Below are 20,805 nucleotides of genomic sequence, written 5' to 3'. Positions count from 1 at the left end.
CCTGCTCTATGTGTCTCTTAGTCAGTACCAGGTTTTCCTGTCTCTGCAGCCGTGTTTGGAAGGGAAAGGTTCAGTGTCCAACCACAGCTCTTCTGGGAAGTCATTAGATGTGTTGAATCACAATGTTGTCTCATAAACTCTCTTCCTGCCTCCTCTGGGACTGAATGTGACTTGTTCTAGGGGATGAAGAGTCTTTGGGGAGTCTTTTGTAGCATCCAGAGGTTAGCCACTGGCCTAGAGGCCCATTGGAGACTTAGGACCCAGAGGCTAGATAGACCCTGGAGGGGAGCTGGGCCAATGAGTTGGCAAGATTGAGGCCACGGGGACCATCAGGTGCAGCAGGGGCTCAAGGGGTGGGAGGGAGGGGTGGAGGGCCTGCTGCTAGCGATGGAGAAGCTGGAAGATTCCAGTGAACAGTGAGAGGAGAAAATGACACTCCACTGACTAGGCAATCTAGGGGCATCCAGTTGCACCCAAACATCTTTATTCTTTTAATATGGAAAACGTCAAACACGTATGAGAGAGAATGGTTTAGTGGACATATACAAGAATATATCATTTAAGAAATCATTGCAAAAGAAAAGCATATAAAGGAAACACCTGTATATGTCACCCACCTTCAATAATGCTCAACTCAAAGTCATACACCTCTCTCTTTGGATTATTATGAAGTGAATATTACATCACTTCCTTTCATCCATAAATACTTCAGTTTGTATGTCTAAAAAATAGGACGTAACAAAATATAACCACAATGTCATTATAAAACCTACCACATTGAGGACCTCCCTGGTGGCACAGGGGTTAAAGACAACACTATCGGGCCTCCCTGGTGGCGCAGCGGTTGAGCGCTGGGTTGCGAAGCTGCCCACAGCCTCTGCAGCCCCGGTTCGATCCCAGGCTGCTCCCCGGCCTCCAGAGGAGGGTCCCACATGGCGCGCAGACCTCTCCTGCCGCCCGCTGCTCCCCTCAGCAGTGTACTTCGGTCCTTCTGCCTGCTCTGCTCCCCGCTCTGGCTCTGGTGAATTCTCTCACCCTCCCGCACTTCTGACTGTCCCCAGTGCTTGTATAAATAAATAAATAAATAAATCTTAAAAAAAAAAAAAAAAAGACAACACTATCAAGCTATCACCAGCCCCTGCAGCATGGATTCAATCTCTGGCCAGGAAGCTGACCCACATGGCGCAGCAGATCTCTCCTGCCTCGCCCGTTGCTTCCCTCAGCAGTGTATTTCAGTAGATCTGCCTGTTCTGCTCCCCAATCTGCCTGGTGAACCTTTCACCCTTTGCACCTCTGGCTTACACCCCAGTTCTTGTATGCATAAATAAATAAATCTTAAAAAAAAAAACCTAACACACTGAACAATTATGTCTTAATATTATCAGTTATAGTATTCTGGGTTCCCTAATTGTTACATAGGTTTTTAAATTTGTTTGAGTAAGAATCTAAAGGAGATTTCTGTGTCTGTTACTTATTATCTATGTGACAAACCACCCAAAATTTATGTGACAAACCATCTATGTGACAAACCACCCAAGTCTCTCTCGGGATCACTCATGCAGCTACAGTCATCAGATGGTTCAACTAGGACGGCAAGGTCCAAGCTGACCTCCCTCACATGCATGGTGGTTAATGCTGACTATTGGCTGCAGTATCTTGCTTCTCCTCCACGTGGCCTCTCATCCTCCAGGAGGCCAGACTGGGCTTCTTCATGGCTTGGTGGTCTTGGGATTCCAAATCAGCAAGAGAAAATGCTACAGATTCCTTAAGACCTAGGATCCAGAATTTTTACAGCATCATTTCGGTCATATTCTATTGGTCAAGTTAAGTCACAAAGTCAGTCCAGATTTAAGTCAGAGGAGAAATAGTTTCCACCTGCTGGTAGGAATGACAAAATTACATTGCAAAATGGATGATCATGATTCATTGAAGTCCATTATTTTAAAATCTACCACCACCCACACACTATATTTCGTCAATGTGGCTCTTCAGTTTCTAGGTTCTCCCTCTGTCTCCTTTCCCCACGGCAATTTTACTTATCAGATAAATCACTGGGTCATTTGTCTGTTCCTCGTAGACCTGATTTTGCTAATGTGCCCTGTGATACCATTTTATAGGTCCTACTCCTGTCCCTGGTATTTCCTATAATTGACAGATTTAGAGGCTTGATCAGATTATGTCTGATGATTTTTTTTTAATGCTAACTTTAATGTTTGGACTCAGGTAATGTCAGTGTGATCCCTCCATTGTCAAGTTCCACATCAGCTTTTCATCAATGTTTTCAACAGCAGCCACAGATGATTATTGCTTAACCCCCTTGTTGCATCTCAAATATAATCAAAACTTTGTATGTTCTGATCTGTTGCCATCTCTCCAGCCTCAGCCCCTGCTAGTCTCCCCTTTCTGTCATGCTGTGTCCACCTTACAATAGCTCCCACACTCTCTTGCTTTCTCCAATTCAAAACCTTTATCTCTTGCAATTCCTTCTGCCACTTTCTCTCTTTTAACTCTCAGTTTGAATGTTGTTCTGTCAGAGAAGCCTGAACTGATCAGTCTATTTAAAGTCGGTCTCCCACTATTTCGCTCACAGCATCCTATTTATTTTCTTCAATTTGTCAATATTTTATTAGTTTTCAGGTTTATTGTTTTTCCCTCACCTTTGGAGTCCGCTCTCGAAGAGCAGGAATCTTCGCTGTCTTATTGACAGTTCTCTCCCTGTCTTGTCAGTGGGCAGGCATCTTGTCAGTGCCTGCCCATAGGAAATGGTTCATTAAACAGTTGTTGAATGAATAAATATTTGTTTGAAGGGAGAAAAGAAGAAAGGTAATGCCAAGTGATAGGGTCCTGCTTGAAGCCAGCATTGCCGGTGTTAGAACACTTTTTCTTGGGTGCTCCAGAAAGATCCTACATCACAATATTTGTTAGGAGCAGCCCCTGCCCGCTGCGCCTCTTTCCCTATCAGGCAGCTCAGCCCACTGAGCCTCAAAATCAACTCTGAATCAGTTCACATGACTTGGGTGGATGGATGTGGATGGGTGTGAATGGGTGTGGAAATTGCCAGAACCTACTCGGCTAGACTCCAGTCTGTGTTTTTCACCCACTGCCCTTCACTTGTCCTCATCAAATTGCTTAGTGAGTTTATATTTCAAAACCTGCCCCTGGGCCGTATCTGGGGTGACCCTGCCAGCCTCTACACCCTCATATGAAGCTAGATATCAGTCTCTAGACTTAGCCTTGCATTGCGGACTATCTTTTCTCAAAGAATTCCTTCCTATTCCTAGCAACTCTCCCCGGATGTGATACGATGGAGTGGAGGCAGGCAGGCCTCCCGCCCCACTGGGTCTGGTGCTAGCAACCAGAGACCTCATTAACACCCTGTCTTTTCTGGGGATCTGCCTAGTGCCCTTATGGATGTATTGCATCCTGTGAAAATTTCATCCGCTGAAACCAATTAAGCCATTCCCCTATTGGGGAGTCTCCTGGAGATCTCAGGATATAATAATGGTTGCCTCCAGGGTATTCTGATGATTTCAGAGATCAAGCCTTGGACCAACTAAAGCCTGGGGCCGGCCTGAGGCTGGCTCTCAGTGTGTGGTCCCAGACCGGCAATATCATTGCCATCTGGAACTTGTCAGAAATGCAAATTTTCAGTCTCATCCTCTATCTAGGGAAACAGAAAACCAGTTCTTTTTCTTCCGTACTTCCTTCAGGGGATTCTATTGTGAGCTGCAGTTTGAGAGCCACAGAGTTGAGGGACTTGGTCCACAAAACTTGGGAAGTCCTACCCCTTCTTCCTACCTCTTTCCTGGTGACTTCAAGAAAAAGACTAAATGTTTATGTCCCCTTAAAATTCCTATGTTGAAATGGCAACCTCAGTGTGATGGCATTTGGAGGTGGGGCCTTTGGAAGGTGATTAGGCCATGATGGCAAGCTCTCAGGAATGGGAACAGTGCCTTTATACAAAGCCCTCGCAAACTCCCTCATTGCCATGTGAGGACAAGGCAAAAAGATGGCCATGTTTGAACCAGAAAGAAAGTTCTCACCAGACAACAAATCTGTGCTATGAATCTGGACTTCACAGGCTGCAGAATTGTAAGAAACTACCAGTCCACAGTATTCTGTCATTCAGCCTGAGTGGATTAACCCCTTAATACTCAGCATTCTCATCTTAAAATGCAGACATGCAATTCCTGGCTATGGCCTGGGGGAGACAATGGCACCTCTCAGGAAAGAAGAGTCCGCACTGGTAAAATGGAGATATGTTCACGCTTATTGAGAAGGGATTGTGATAAGAAACCATGAGATAATTTGTGAAAAGAACATGGAGCAATGTCAGGCACGTGGCACTTAATACATGCTAGCTCCCCAGCAGCAGAATTGACAGCATTAAACCACACAATGCATATGACTCCACTATTTGTATAATACTCTTGACCTGAGCCTGCCTGCACAAGATGTATGAGAGAGAAAACACCACAATGAACACCCTGAGCTTAGACTGGGTCTGGATTTGTCCCAGGGTTCACAACCTGACAACTAAAAACTTCCTCATCATCGCCACCTGCTGGTACCACATGGAGCTCAGCCCCATGCTAGAGACCTGGGTTCACCATTCAATACTCACTTTGGGAGAGCCTTCTGGGGGGGACACCACTAGAAGCACTGGGGTCCTGCTGAAGACAACACAAGGGGCTTCTGAGAGTGCAAAATACAAACAGTACAGTGGCTAATGAACACACAAAACAAAAAGTTAAAGTTCATTTGCAATTTAAAATAAATGCCAGGGAGCCTGCCTGGTGGCACAAGGGGTTAGGACGCAGCACCGTGAAGCTACCCACAGTCACTGCAGTGCGAGTTTGATCCCCAGCCAGGGAGGTGACACACATGGCACAGCAGACCTCTCCTGTCTCGCCTGCTGCGCCCCTCTGCAGTGTATTACAGTAGGTCTGCCTGTTCGGCTCCCCACTCTGTCTCTGGTGATTCCTCTTATCCCCCACACCTCTGGTCTGCACCCCAGCTCTTGAATGCATAGATGGATAGATCTTTTAAAAGAATAATAATAAAATTAAATAAAATAAATGCCATAAAAGAATAGCGAGGGCCTCCCTGGTGGTGCAGGCGGTTGAGCACCACACTGAAGCTGTCCGCAGCCTCTGCAGCATGGGTTCGATCCCGGGTGGCCAGGGAGAAACACACATGGCGCAGCAGATCTCTCCTGTCTCTCCTGCTGCTCCCCTCAGCAGTGCATTTCGGTCAGTCTGCCTGTTCTGTTCCCCACTCTATCTCTAGTGAATCCTCTCACCCTCCCACACATCTGGCCTGTACCCCAGTTCTTGTATAAACAAATAAATCTTTTTAAAAAATAAAATAAAGAATAGCGAGGTAAGCTTTTCATCGATCAGATTGACAGAAATGGAAAGTGTCCATGAGGGCCAGAGGGCAGACATGCTCTGCAGAGGAGGGGGTGGGACACAACCCGGCTGAGCCTTCATAGCTGGGGCACATTCACTCAGCACCCCGACAGGGAACCCACTCCCACTTCTATGGGCTTATCCCAAGGAACAGAGCAAGATCTCATGGTGTGAGGAAGATATTGACTGTGGGTTGTATATGGTATGTACATGCATCATAAATCTGCATTCTATATCAAAGTGTGTATGAGAACAAATGACAAACCACCAAAAAAGTTAGCGTTGTTTATCCACAGGAGATCCTTGAGTTGTTTTTTATTTTCCTTTCCACTAATTTGCATTTTGACCTTTTAGAAGGAAGTTCTGATAAATATGATTTAAAAACTCACTACATCAGTGATTCTAAACTCTGAGTCATGTTACAATCACCTGCCCCCACACTGAGTGAGACTCTGGGGGTGGGATCCAGGCAATGGTAATTTTCTTTAAAACTCCCTTGTTTATTTCCCCAAGGATAGATTGATTTGACACCTACTGAATTACATGGTCCCTACCTTCAAGATACTTACGATACATACGGTCAGTTTTTGTGGCGGTTAATATTTTGAGGATAACCAAACTTTTTGAGATACTGATATATCTTAATTCATTTCACAGATGCTTCCTTAGGGCTCTGTCCTGCTATATCAAGGAACGGTCGTGTCAGATGGAATTTACCAGATGAAAGCTTTGTATTCGCTCTCTCAAAAAGTATACTAGATATTTTACATGCATTTTCAGGGGACTAGTGGGCATTTGGGATTGCAGCCCACCTTATACCCATTGTCCTTTCTTCTAGCTTTCAAGGGAAGGAACTGGCAATCAAGGGTCTGCACCTGCCACTGGCCAAAGTATGGCTGACCAGACTTCTTCTGCTTCGGGTTGGACTCTGGCCCCAGTAATGAAGAATCTCGTCTTGGAGATGCTGGGTTTGGAGAGTAAGGACCTTGCCTTGTGATCTAGATATTGGTGCCCAAGGATTTTTAGTTCCTATAGCTGGGTTAATGGCTATGTTAATCCCTTCTTCCCCCACCTCCTTGTGTGAGTCAGATCCTGGTTTTGTGATGCCTCCTTTTCAAGTTTTCTATTATTCCCCTCCATCAGAAACACAGTTTTTCCTTGCAATCGGAGATCCACCCCTACTCATCCAGTAAATTCCCATTGTTGGTTAAGTTAACCAGAATCAGTTCCATTGGTTATAAGCTATGTCTTCACTAATACAAGGGGCCTGAAGTTGATATTCCTTGTAATTCCTGGGGGCCTATGGAGTTCAGGTTTAGAACCCCTGGGACAGTGGCAGGGGTGGAGTGGGTGGGATAGTACCATTGATCCCCAAGATTTCTGCTCCCCAGATTATATATATTCACCTCCCCCATGACCTCACGTCAGGTCTTCCTGACCTAGGAGTTAGAAAACACAGACTTGGGAATTGGCCCAATGGAGATCACTCCAGAACCTGCGTATGAGGGGTGTTAAGGGGAGCAACTTGGCTTGAAGAAGAAGCCTGGGAACCTGTCTCACAGCCACTTTTGCAATTTATACAGAGATGTTTTTAATTTGGGGACTGCTGACAGGGGAGTCTAATCTCCATGCCATTGCTTGGTACTCATATGTCAATCAGGAAGATCACTTGATCTCTCTAGTTGTGCTCTCTTGGCTTTCAGATGTAGATGACCCTAGCTTTTGCATCTCCCCACCTTGTGGGGTTGTCACCAGGCTCAGTGTGACAGCAGAATACATGATAAAGGTCCTCATTGTGCCATTCACCTTCACTCTTGGACAGCCGCAGGGGACTGGCCCAAGGAAGGAAGCCTCGACAAGCCCTGTGTTGGGGTCACAGAGGAGAGTAAAATTGGGTGTACAAGAGGATTATTGCTGAGGAAGGAAGGAGGTTTCCCAAGACCTGCAATCTCACTATTGCACCTCCAGGAGGTGAGTGAAAGCCCACTATCCCAGGACTCAGCAAAGCCACAGGGATTTTGCAAACCGGCCCTTTCTTAGTGAGTCACAGCAGGCAGACCTCCCAAGAATATCTGGGTTGGCAAAGGCCAAAGGCTGAAAGCTGAGGAGCTCCTAGAGCACCAAACAAATCTCTTTGTGAACTTTCCCCTCTCCTACTCTGAAGTAGGAACGGAAGGGGCGTCAGCAGTTCTGGAAAGGCAGAAGCCAGGTAAGTAAAGTCTGGTTCTCACTGTGACCGTGATCTGTCCAATGGCAGCCTGTCCTCCTTTCTGCAGTGAGTTGAAGCAATAATCACAAGTATTTCTGCTCTAAACCTTGTATACCAGGTCACGTAGATTGAGTTTGAGTCCCTGCTCTGGCTCTGCCACCTCCAGCCATCTCTCTGGGTCTCATCAGGTCATCTATAAGGCCTATTAACACCAGGTCTATTAGGAGCAACTGGGGATTCTTGATTTGAGGGGGACCTTGCCTTCCCGAGGCTCCTGTTGCACAGCTGACACCATGAACACTGCAGGTGTCAAGAAACATTTCTTTTTTTTTTTTTTTAAAGATTTATTTATTTATTTGTTTGTTTGTTTGTTTATACAAGCACTGGGTACAGTCAGAAGCTCAGGGGGGTGAGAGAATCTGTTGTAGGACAGGGAGAGGGGCAGCCCAAACCCCGCAAACCTGCCTATTCTACATGGGTTCTGCCATCCGCCGCATCAATACAAAACATAGGAGACTTTAATGGGAAGGAACTTTAATAAAACTAGGAAACAATACAGGTAAGGCAAAGAGTCTAGTTTCTAAATGAAGCACCCAAAGTTACCCGTCCCCTCGTGGGTAAAAGTCCATCCATATGGGATCGGCCCAGAACAAGGCCCCAAAGCCTGCTACAAGTCTAAAGCATCTTCCAGTGGGGACCCACAGCAAAGGGTCACAAACAACCGGACAAGTCCGGAAGGAAAAGAGCAAAATCAACATCAAGATAAAAGCTGCCATGGTCACCTCCCCACGGGTCTCACCCACATCTGTGTCACCCAGTCCACGACCAAAAGACAAGCGCAGTTTCTTTACGTGTCTCTAGGCTCCACGCGCCTCCTCCAGGTCTCCTGGCTCCATCCTGCTTCCTTCCTTAGTCCCTTCTTCAGCTTCTCCTCTTCCTGCTCAGCTCCACCCTCCCTTGGGTGGGGCAGGGAACCTCCCCCTTTCCTGGGGACCACCCTGTTACAAATTCACCATAGCCAGAGAGGGGAGCAGAGGCAGAAGGACCAAAGTACACTGCTGAGGGGAGCAGTGGGCCTCAGGAGAGGTCTGCGCGCCATGCCGGGCCCTCCTCCAGTGGCTGGGGAGAAGCTGGGGATAGAACAGGCACCGCAGAGGCTGCGGGCAGCTTCGCAACCCAGTGCTCAACAGCTGCGCCACCGGGGAGGCCCTCAAGAAACATTTCTTGAAGATGCAGGTACACCGTGGCGGGAGGCAGGGCTGCTCTGGGCTTCAATGAGAAGTGGAAAGAGACACCTACCTTCTCCTGCCCAATACTTCCCCCGAGGCATTGCCACCTGGCATCTCGGTCCCTGCACCAAGCTGCTAATGTTCTCTCTCTCCATTCCTAGCATGATCTTCTCTTAGGGAAGATTCTGATAAACTTGCTCACAAGGATGAGTCTTGACAGCTTAAAGTGCTGTGCCCCTTTCTGGTGTTTGCATTTCAAAGAGAATCAACCCTTAAATAAGAAAAACAAAGCTCTTCAATTTCAGTTATTAATGAGAGAGTAGGGAAGGGTTTTTTGAGAAGGGCGGACTGAATTTAATTCTTTTCTATTTGTGTTTAAGTAGATCTAATAGTAATTATGTAATCAGCTCCATGTTCTACATCTCAGTTTCCCTTTTTTGTAAAATCAGAGTAGAGTAGCTTTTGATCCAGGCCTTTCCTGGCTCTCATTACCAGGGGTTTTCACAATAGAAGGGCCGCACAATGACTGGAACAGAAATACTGTGGTTATTGCCCCCAACTCAATTGCAGGAAGCAGGATAGACTGCTATCAACAGGTGGTGGTTAGGGTGAGCAGGAGACTTGCACCTACCTATCCTTTCCTTCCTCCCCCGGCCCCAGTAGCAGCTAAGACCACTCTCTTTCCCCCTCCCAGCAAGACAAAAGGAACACACTATCTTCAGGACAAAGTTGGATAACTGAACCCCCTGGAGGCTGCAGCCCCAAGTGTCCCCCCAAATCTGGGCCATTGTGCAAAAAGAGCCTACAGGTCTTCTGGAGTTTAAGTCTAGGCCAAGCTGCACCTTCTAAACTAAACTTGATCACCTGTTAAACAGGGGAAATGCTGTCTGCCAGGCCACCTTCCAGGCTAGATGGAAACACCAGGAGATGCTTGGTGAAAAAGATACCACAGGGCACAGTATCTGTGGCAGCATTTCTGGGGGCATGGAAAGCCTACCTGGACCTCCAAGATGTTCTGTGCCCTGTGCTGGAGACCAGCTGGTTTGCTCCTCTCCCTCTCCTCTCTTTAGTGACTCTTCCCCTGCGTGGGCTACTTCCCCCCCACCCCCGTACCCCCACCTCCAGTCAGTGTGAGTGTATTTCCTTCTCGCTAGACCTCCCTTGGCCGCAGATCTCCCGGGGTTCCAAGGAAGCCAGTACACTGGGGTCTGGCTGGGGAGTGTGTGTGACTTGTTATTCTCTGCTGCCAACCACACAGCACACCAGTCAAGGTCCTGGGGAGCAGCGGGAGGGCCTGCTGGGGACTCCTCCTCGGTAGGAGTACAGCCACTCGGTAGGAGGCTCTGCAAATGGTAGTTTGTTTGCAGATGTTGGGAGAAGGTGCCTAGGCTCTCAGAGACGACCCTTCCGGGCCATGTTTTCCATCCAACCAACCATCCAAGAATCCCTCCTTCTGCCCCCGCCCCCACCCCCTAGGACCAGTCAGTTCCCCTTACTCAAACTGAATGTTGAGAACAGGCACAGAGTCAGATTCTAGGGCAGCTCTGAGTGATCGGAAGTTTTCCTGATGAGTTGAATTGTCTTCCTGCAGCTTGCCCTCCACCTGTCCCTGTTCTGCACCCTGAACCACGAAGAACAAGAGTGAGCCCCTCTCCCCAGAATCATCCCCTTCCCCCCACCCCTGCTTTTCTCAGGGGCTCGTGAACATCTCAGGGACTCTTCAACAAGGGGAATTCTAGGTCCCTCTCCCTGTCAGTGCATTTTGACCTCTCAGTAATTTTCCTCAAGGATACAAGCCAGATCTCCCTCATTTTAAATTTGTGCAACTGATTTTTTTTAACTTAAATTCAGCATTTTATGTTTTATTTACATTTCATGTTCTTGGTTTTATCCAACATTCCAGTAGGCTGAGTAGCCTTAAATCTCAAATCTGCTGCTATTGCGGGTGTATAGGTCTCGCCCACAGAGCTGAGAAGCATGCCTTTTACTTTGCCTCTGAATCTTTTAATGGCATGTCAAGAGGAGAATCCACAGGACCTCGACCCTGCATTCCTGCCTCTAGCAAAGCCCCTTGTCAGTCCTCCAGCCCCTTCCCATGTCTCTCCACCAGGTCTCAGAGCTTTCATGAGAAAACTTTCAATGTTCTACTGAGATCTCACCGTTCATCTTTTTGCCTTTTCAGAAACCTAGTCTGAAAGAGGAAATTCAGTAGGTCTAGCCTGATTTGCTAAGAAGCAAGGACTAATAGATGGTCCTGATGAATACTATATTATTTTCTTTCTGAAGAAGAAGTTTTTGTTTTTATATAAAAAAAGTGTGCTTATAATAAAACCGTTCTGAACACTACAAAAGAAGAGAGTGACTATCACTGAAATCTTGCCCCCTTTTTGATGATTCCTGCCACCTCACCTCAGACAAGGATTCTGACTGGGGTGGACAGTTCATGTGCTTCCAATACCCCCACAAGCCTGCTCCTTTTGCAGGGATTTCTCTGTTTCGTTTTCTTTGAAATCATAAGTAGGAACTGCCTAGAAATGTGGGAGTAAGATAATCCTTCATCAACAAGGAGAACCAAAGCACAGTCAGTTCTCCATCTCACACAGGGCATATCTTGGTGCTTTCTGCACTTTTCTCAGAGGTTCCTCAAAGGGATAGAACCCCAGTGGCCCACAGCTAAACCCAGTTCATTTGTGCACCCATTTCTTGCCTTTCCCTCTTTCCAATCTCTCTTCCTGACTTCTGATTCCAGATATCACCTCCCAAATAAACTTCCTGGACCCAAGTCCTTGTGTTAGGGCATGCTTTCAGAAGCAGGAACCCCAGACAAAGATGTTAGTGACCATATTTTACGTATATATCTAATAATAAGCTTATGTAATTTTGCATAAAATGGCTCATACTTCACATGTGTTCTAAAACCTTCTTCTTATTATTCACAGGAGGCCCTGAACATAATCGCATGCCAATAAATAAAACACTAAAACAGTTTTAATGTCTGGGTAGTAAATGTCCGATGCAAAGGTATCTCATCATTTACCTAATTTACTTAATTTATGGACATCTAGATGGTTTCAAATTTTGCAGGGTGAAGAAAATGGTTATGCACATATCTTTGCAAATCCTTTGAAAAAAATTCCAAGATGTGATTGCTTTATTGTCTCTGTGTGTTTGATAATTTATTCTAGAATATTAATAGAGATCAAGATTAATTTTAGCTATTTAGAGTTGTTTTTTAAAATCTATCATTCCTTCCTTTTTAAAGGAAGGAATAAACAGGATATTTGCCATCTTCACTTTTCTGGCACTTTTTTCATTCCGTGTAATTTCCTCTATGATTATATCTGCAAGTGTCTCCAGGTCCCTGGGATGTCATTTGTCTGGGCTTGGAAGGGTGAGCTCATTGTAGGTGGCTCAGTCTTCTTCCCATCGCATATCTTGGGTTGCAATTTCCTTCTTATGCTCCATTCCACCATTTGAAGTAAAATTGCCTGTTCTCTACTCTGCCTGTCCTCCCTTCACCACATGCCCCAAATCCCAAGCAAATTCCTTCTTATTAGTCTTCCTTAGACTTTGAAAGCTCCATGCTCTGTCTTTGCCAATTTTCCTGGCTTCTGTTCATTCTGACCTTGCTTTGGTGCTTTGCTAGTACTATTTTTATAAGTCTTACGAATCTTCCAGATTCATCTTGGGTTATGCATTCCTTGTCGCAATCTTTGCATGTGCGCTTTTCAAACCCTAGCTCATTGAAAAGCTACAAGTGCATCCTCACAAGATGGTCTGTAAAACTCCCCCTTTCTTTCTTGCCTGCAGTGCTTGCAATTACTTGGAATATCAGGGCTTTATTACCTCCTGTAGCAGCCTTTTCTCACTGGAATGAACTTATACACCACATTTTGTCTTAAACATTAGCATTCAACAGATGGGTAACCAGTGGCACAGAGAAGTTTCGACACTACCCCAAAGACATCCAGCATGCCAGTGGACTGGCTCTCAGTCCTCTAGTTTCTTCACCTAAATATGGTTCCCCTTGCCCACACTGGCTGATAGAGGAGCCTGGGCCCCTGCTTGGTAAGGTAAGAGCAAGCATCTGGAAGGGTACATCCATAGCTCCTTTCCCTTCCCCCAGAGAGAGATATTCTTGCTCCACAGAGGGGACCGTGTTTAGAATTCCATCTCCTCCACTGCTCCCACCCAGCAAGCAGGCAAAGTCAGCAACAATTCCTCTAAAGAGAATAGCCAAGCTGTTTTCACCTGTTTGCAAAGGACCCTGTGCCCAGGCAGGAGGGAGTGTGCCCATGCACACATGGCACCCAAGTCTTTTTCTTCCTCTCTGTCTCTGTCTCTGTCTCTGACACACATATGCATACACAGTACAGAGCTCATGAGGTCTTTCTCCCTTTCTCCCTGTCTCTGTCTCTCTGTCTCTCTTTGTCTCACTCTCTGTCACACACACACACACACACACACACACACACACACACACACACCGAGTGTCACTCTGGACAGCCATCAGAGCTCAGACACCCCAGTCTCTTTTCTGTCCTGCTCCTGAGTCAGTACCCCACTCACCCCCACCTCAGCACCCTGGTCACTCACCCTCCATGCTGCCCACTCCCGCCCGCTCCGGGACAGTCCACAATCGAGGGAAGCAGTGGCCTCTTAGGATGACAGGAACGGAAGGGCAGTCTCTGGGCACTCGGTGCCCCACCAGCGCCCCTGCCTCTGCCTCTGCCTCAGCACTCAGCGCTCAGCTCAAGGCTGCCCCGCGGAGGCGGACAGGAGGCTGTGTGCACTCTCAGGCTTCTGGGTTCCAGCCCTTGGCGGGGGCCTCGCTTCCCTCTGGGCTCGCTGGCCAGCCACCTTGGCTGAAGGCTCCCTCACAGGCTGCTGCGCTGGGGCTAGAGGAAGGGAGGCGTTAGCCCCATGCTGTTGCCATAGCATCTGGCACGCGTGTGCCCAACGCAGCGCCCCCTGCCCGCCCCAGTCTGCCGAGTCAGGGGATCCCCAGGTACGCCTTCCTGCTGCAGCCCTCTCGGAGGGGATTGAGCACCTCTCCAAAGTAGGGGACACACCCCATGGCCCACTGTAATAACCCTGTGTCCCTCTCTCCATGCTCCACATCCCTAACCTCTGTCCTCACTTCTTGTCCTTGTCCTACCCCATCCTGGCCCCCAGCCACCCGCCTTGGTGTGGGTCCCCTGAGGAGGGGATGAGGGACAGCTGTGAATACACAGGAAGGCCAAAGGAGGACGGTGGGGATGCCCCATCAGCTCTGAATTCTGTGAGGAGATTGTGGACAATGTGTGCCATAGATGACCGATGGGCTCAAGCGCTGGCCAGGTGCTTACCTTTGGGTAAGTTTCTTACCTGTGCCTTAGTTTCAGTTTTTGCTTTTGTAAAATGGAGTAAATGAAATGATGTCAGTTTTTGCTCAGCACATAATAGCTGCTCAACAAATGGTCCTTTGACATGAATGGGAAACCACCTCCCTCTTACCACTTCAGCCCCTATCAGACACCAAAATCACCACCATAGACATTTACCACATGAATGAAGGCAAGTAGGAGAGAGTGAATGATCAAGGCTGCTCCTGGTTTCCCCTTCTCTCTCTACTTCCCTCTCTGTCCTGACAGCTGACAGAGTCTCAGAGCTGAAAGGGCCTTAGAGTAAGTGGTTCTGACTCTGATTGGGCTAAGCGTCCCATCCTACTGCCCCATGGTAGGTACTTCTGCCCTGAAATCGGTCTTGTCCCCAGGACAGCCCATCCAAGAGCAGAAGGGAAGGCACCCTCTCAAGTCCACCGTTCCGCAGGCCAAACATGTAGATTTCTTTGGGCTTTTTCCTCCCGTGACTTGCCTCAGGTTTAATCTGTAAAATGGGGAGAATAATAGGACCTATCTCTCCGAGTTGTTGCAAAGATGAAAGGAGTTGCTCTGTATAGAGCACTGGCAAGAGGCCTGCCACATATTTCATGTCTAGTAAGTATTAGCTGCTCATGTCATTACTACATGAATCCCTCTGATTGTCAAGCTCCCTTGACCAACACAGGAAACTTCTGTCAAGTTGTATTGCCCAGCACTGCCACTCATTGTGTGTGTGGCTTTGGGAAAGTGATTAAACCTCTGTGCTTTAGTCTCCCCTCATTTACAATACAGGGAAAATAATTGTACCCACTGTATAGTAAGGCTCAACAATGCGTGGCACTGCGTAAGTGCCCAACAAACTATGAGCTATGTTTATGTGGGCACTGGGTTTTGAATAACTCAGTCTCACCTTTTTACTTTTGTCTTTACTCCCTCCCCCAACCCACCCCACACTTCTTTCTTATGCAGCATAGTATTCTAATGCATTCATTTAAGCTTATGGTCAGCTCCCTCCCACAGCCTCAATTTTTTTTTAAAGATTTATTTATTTATTTATACAAGCACTGGGCACAGTCAGAAGCGCGGGAGAGTGAGAGAATTCACCAGAGCCAGAGTGGGGAGCAGAGCAGGCAGAAGGACCGAAGTACACTGCTGAGGGGAGCAGCAGGTGGCAGGAAAGGTCTGCGCGCCATGCGGGACCCTCCTCCAGTGGCAGGGGAGTAGCCAGGGATCGAACTGGCGCTGCAGAGGCTACGGGGCAGCTTCGCAACCCAGCGCTCAACTGCTGCGCCACCAGGGAGGCCCAATTATTTTTTAATTGTTCTGGACTCTGCAGCTGGACAGTGGAGGAAAGAGGCAGGATGCTCTCCTGGACAACTTGGGCATTGGACATGCTGCCCCCTGTCTCACCAGCCTACCCTCAAGGTTCTTGGCACTCTGGCAGCACCTGAGAAACTAAATGCTGTCATCCAGGGCACAGAGCAATCCATGTCCATTTTGGGGGGGTCCCTCCACTCCCTTGCCCTCAGAGTTTCCCTCTCTGCCTTTTCTGACCACACCCTTGGCTGGCCCCTCGTCCACAGGGAAACTGCTCCCCACACAGCTGTGGCTGGGAGCTTGTGCTATGGCCTAGGGAGTCTCAGAGCTGAAAGAAGGCAGCACGCCATGCTGGAAAACTGATTTCCATCTGAAAAGCTGGATGCCAGGTGGTGTCTGGAGGGCAGTGGATTAAGAAGGTCCTTGAAGGGAAAAGAACTTTTTGTGCCAATTGATATTGATCTGGATATCTGCTTGGAGAGGAGCCCAAAGGGAGGTAGAGAGGAGGTCAAGGGTGATTTTAGAATCAAGCTTTTAGGGGCGGTGGGTGGGGGGCAGAAATCAGTGAGGGAGCTCACTGAGGGGACAATGGCAGGAACGAGTGATTGTCTTTGTCCTTGGAGTTTAATGTGCTCTTGTCCTTCCTGGCCACAGGTGTCAATGGGTGTGGATGGAATGTATGAGGCCTGTCCTGATCTCACACAAACTCCTTCTCTAAGCAGAGAGGGAGGTATTTTCTTAGATGCCTGAGAGAGTTAGTAGGTGCTCTGGAGAATGGTTGGCACAAAGCCATAGAGTGCCTTGTGGGATATCTCTCTGGTAGGGACAAAATAAAGCCTCTCCAATGGAAGACCTGGTCTATCTCTTCCAGGCTGGAAATGCACATGGGACTTTGGAGCAAGGAAGGCCACTGGTATAGCTGCCATTTTGAAAAGCCTCAGAATTTGTGGGGAGGGGAAGGGGGCTTTAGCCTTGTGACAATATAACCTCTGGGACGCAAACTCCAGCATTTTGTAACATCTCTTTGAAGGCTGGAAGGTGGGGGAGAAGGAAAGTCCCCTTGAAGAGTGAGGCCAGGGGAATGCAGAGAGTCTGAGGTCTGGACCGAAGTGGGATCTCCTCCTGGGAGCCAGGAGATGTTTTTCCCTCTTTCCAGTCAGGCTCTGAGGAGTACTTCCTTTAAAATGCTTATTAGTGAGCTCTCCCCAAGGAAGGAGGTCAAAGCTGTTATCTGCATTTGTAAATGACAAGTGAAGATTTTAATGGCTAACTCACTCCCACAGCACAGCCAGCCAGTGAGCAGGCTGGAAGTACCAAGCAGACAAAGGCTGGCATCCAGTGAGGACCCCAGCAAGGACTCTGGACAGGAGCCAGGATGCTTGGACATCCATCTGAGCAATGCCGACAGCTCCTTGCACATCCTTGGGCAGGTCACATGCTGTCTGGAACTCAGCGTTCCCATCTATAAAATGGGAAAGGTTGGGACCAGAAGAAGATTCTCGCGGTGGTAGTCTACCTTCTCCTCTGGAGAACCAGGTATAAGAAGTTTTGAATGGGGATTGGGTGAGACCCCACTGGGACTGTTGGGCACACTGAGGGACTCAAGGCTCTGGCTGGGGCCTTGTACTCTGGGCAGGCTGCAGGCTTCTGGGGGTGGGCACTGGGTCAAGAAGGGTTAAGGTCAGTCACCACAGGGTCAGGAAGAACACATCCCGGGGATGGTGTTAAAGCCTCTTGGGAAAAAGTGGGGAGCTCTTTGGGAGTTAGTGGGGTCTTCTGTAAACCATTTCCTAGACTCTGAACACAGTTCTGAGAGACTTGGAGCCTGGGCAAAAGGCCTTCTTGAATCCTGGTTGCTCCACCAACTAATATCTGACCTTGGCCAGGTTGTCTTCTCCAGTCCTCTGTGTCTTCCTCTATGCAACTGAAATAAAAATAGGTGCTTCCTCATATGCTCTGGGGATTCACTGAGAAAAGAAACGGAAAGCACTTAACATAGTCACAGAAATGGGGTAACTGGTAAGCATATATATTTTTACTTTAGCTGCCTTTTTCTTCCTCCACCAGTCCTTTTTGTACCTCTGGTTATTTCCCTTTCCCCCAAGCTTCAGGGACTCCAATTTTTTAAGAGTACACACAGCAGATGATAAACTCGGTCCCAGGAATATTAACACCCTCCCAGGGGACTCTGTTATTAAGACATATTACCCAAAACCTGGAGATGAGGCCAAGATGGTAACTGCATGCATGAAGCACTGTTTAACAGGCTTGCCCATGAGAATTACCTCTGGGTTTTCTTAGTTACCATTAATTAAGGGCACAGACTCTGAGAAATTACTTATGTTAACTTATGAATTTGTGTCCAGTAAAAAAAAAGCAAGTCAATCCCCAAGTTGACTCTTCATTGCCTTTATTGTAGGACAATGATCAGGGTTATATGTAACAGCAATCTTACCCAGCAATTAAGGACCACACTCCTTCAAGATGCTCTTGGAATCAGTTTTATTATGTTACCACTTCCCTCATTAACAGGATCGATAAAATCTTGACACATGTTTATCCTATGATGTTAGTTTCTGCAATGATACTTTGGCACTGCCTATCACAGGGACCGGGAGAGGGTCATGGCGGGGGTGGGGGGCTTGTCTCAAAGTCATCAAAACATGCCAGTCAAACTTGAACATACCCATAAGTCATGCGGGGATATTGTTAACGCACAGATTCTTATTCAGAAGATTTGGGGAGAGATGTAGCCTCTGAGGTTATGATACATCCTCAGGTGCTGTTGATGCTACTCACCCGAGGACCACACTTTGAGTAGCAAGGACCTCTCAGCTTTGTCTAGAGAAATCTTCACAATCATGTCAAGGGTTGGAATAAGATCACAGGAGAGGGTGACGCTAAATTAAAAGCAATGCAGCCCTACTGGTGGGACTTCGGGCTGGCTGGCAGGCAAAAGGGTGGGACTGCCCACGCTCCAGCAGGCAGTGAACACAGGCTTCTGGCACTCTGAGGAAGAGTGCAGAAGTGTGGGCCCTACTTTGAGTCCGATTTACTGAGGTTCAGGTGGGCCTGGGATTGTGTACCTTAAAACACCCCAGTAGATTGACTCTCTTGCAGATGGTTTAGAGATCCAGCCCCACCCTTTGCACAACTCCAGTGGCCCATGTACATTGTCTTCCAGGTAAGTGGTGCCAATTACCAAGAATGAGCTGTGAATGCACCCTCCCCTGCTGGGGTTGCACGACGTGGCTGTCCTGCAGGGTCCACCTTGAAGACATCCTAAGTGCTTCTAGTCGATAGGAGCCAGGCCCCTCAGCTGGGAAGAACGCAGATGTACACATGCAGAGTGGCCCCAGACAGCTCTTGGCCAAGGCCTGAGTGCCTTGTCCTCCCATGTGATGGAAGCCAGACACACCCCTGAACCATGATGATGGGGTGAACTGTTGATTCTCTAGTCCCTGTGCATAACAATCTCCCATCAGCATCCAGATGTGCCCCAGGGATGTGTGCCAAGCAGCTCTGCATTGCTGAGGGAGGTGAGATTCTTGTCAGGACCCTAAAGACTGTGCCCACACAAGGGTGGGCATAAGCATTGAGGAGAGGAAGCACTCGTGTATGAAATGGGTGTGATAGTGTTCAGCAGGGGTTACTTACCTACATCATCTGTTGTTAACCCTATGCATTAGGGAAGGTGGTGTTAGCACCCAGTTATAAATCAGGACAGCAAGTCTGGACTGTAATGAGAGGCACATAATGAGGGAAGGAACGTGTGAGTTGGTGAAGCCTGTCCAAGCTAGCCTCCTAAACCCCAGTGTGGCTCCTTCCTAGCCACATTCTCCCCACCCCTTGCCCAAGGCCAAGTGGACTGAGTGGGCACCTACAGATGACAAACAGAAAGCACCAAGTTCCTACCCAATGCCCATCAACAGCAGAGCTCAACGAGTGCTCTTGCTTGGATATAACGCAGCTGGGATGTGCCACTCTCCTGAGGGATGAGTCCGTCCCTCCTGGCCCTGAGACACACATTCACGGCATGTGGCTACTTCGGGCCTGGCCAGCCCACACCTTGTCCCCTGCAGCCCCAAGTTGTGCCTTCCTCAAGGCCTGTCCTTCATGGCCCCGGCACCCCTCCCAGGGCTCTGGTCAGGCGCTCTGGGGTGATTGCCAGTGCTCCCCTACAGGTTTCCTAATCCCAGGGCTGGCTTTCTGGGAAGGAACAGGAACATCTCATGTAAAGAGCAGCTTCAAAGCAGGACTCCAGGGTCCAACATGATATTTTGGTGAGATTGAGAATCAAACCTGTGTTTGGTAATAGATACCAATTAGACTTACTGTGGTGATCATTTCACAACATATACAGATATCAAATTATGTTGTACACCTGAAACTAATAAACTGCTATATGTCAGTTATACCTCAGTAAGTTTTTCTTTTGAACCTTTAGCCCCATACAGCTCACTCACTGTTATCAAGATTTGGTTATTTTAGTTTGTTCTTCAACACGATGATGCTGTTCTTGGAAACTTGCCCAGGGAGCAAAAGTTGTAAATTCTATTATTGTACAGTCTGGGAACTTCCTGAAAGAACATTTAAAGAAACTTCAAGTTACTCAACTCTTGTACTGCAGAGAATTTATAACTTAAGTTTCTTCACCTCAAAATGGTCTCTGTGTCCAATTCTAATGGTATCATGAATTTTATCCAATCTTAATCAAGGCTTCCTCCCTTGCACTGAAAGCCCCACCTGAAGTGGGCTAAGATCTAACTACTGTGCCTGTCTCCACTCTGACCAGTCAGGGCGAAGGGGGGCGCACCCTTACTTCCACAAGAGGCTTTCAGCTTTGTCTCAACATCAATGGATACGGGGAGGCAAAGTCCTGTGTCTGACCCGTGGGATGGGGTAGGCAGCTGCCTGAGCACAGGCTCACCCACAGGAGACAGGGCCTCCAGAATCAGAGTAGTACCCCATGCATTCTGGAAAAGCCCTGGGTGTTCTCTCCCTGCAGCCACTCCACTTTATAGACAGGAAACGGGATCGACAGTGGGAAAGGTATCTTCTGCCCAGTTCACAAAGCTAGGCAGGGCTTAACCAGGGATTAAATGAATGAGTATCGGTAATGTTATTCAGACATTGTGTGGCACCCACTAAGCTCTGTATGCATTTGTTTGATAAAACATAATGGTCTGGTCTAAAGCTCAAGCAGACTCAGGTTGGCCTTTCATATTAAAAAACAAAAAATTTACTTTAACCTTAAACCCAGAAGAGGTTTCCAG

This window comes from Talpa europaea, assembly GCF_964194135.1.
Source record: "Talpa europaea genome assembly, chromosome: 10".
Lineage (NCBI taxonomy): Eukaryota > Metazoa > Chordata > Mammalia > Eulipotyphla > Talpidae > Talpa > Talpa europaea.
This window is presented reverse-complemented; position numbering follows the sequence as displayed.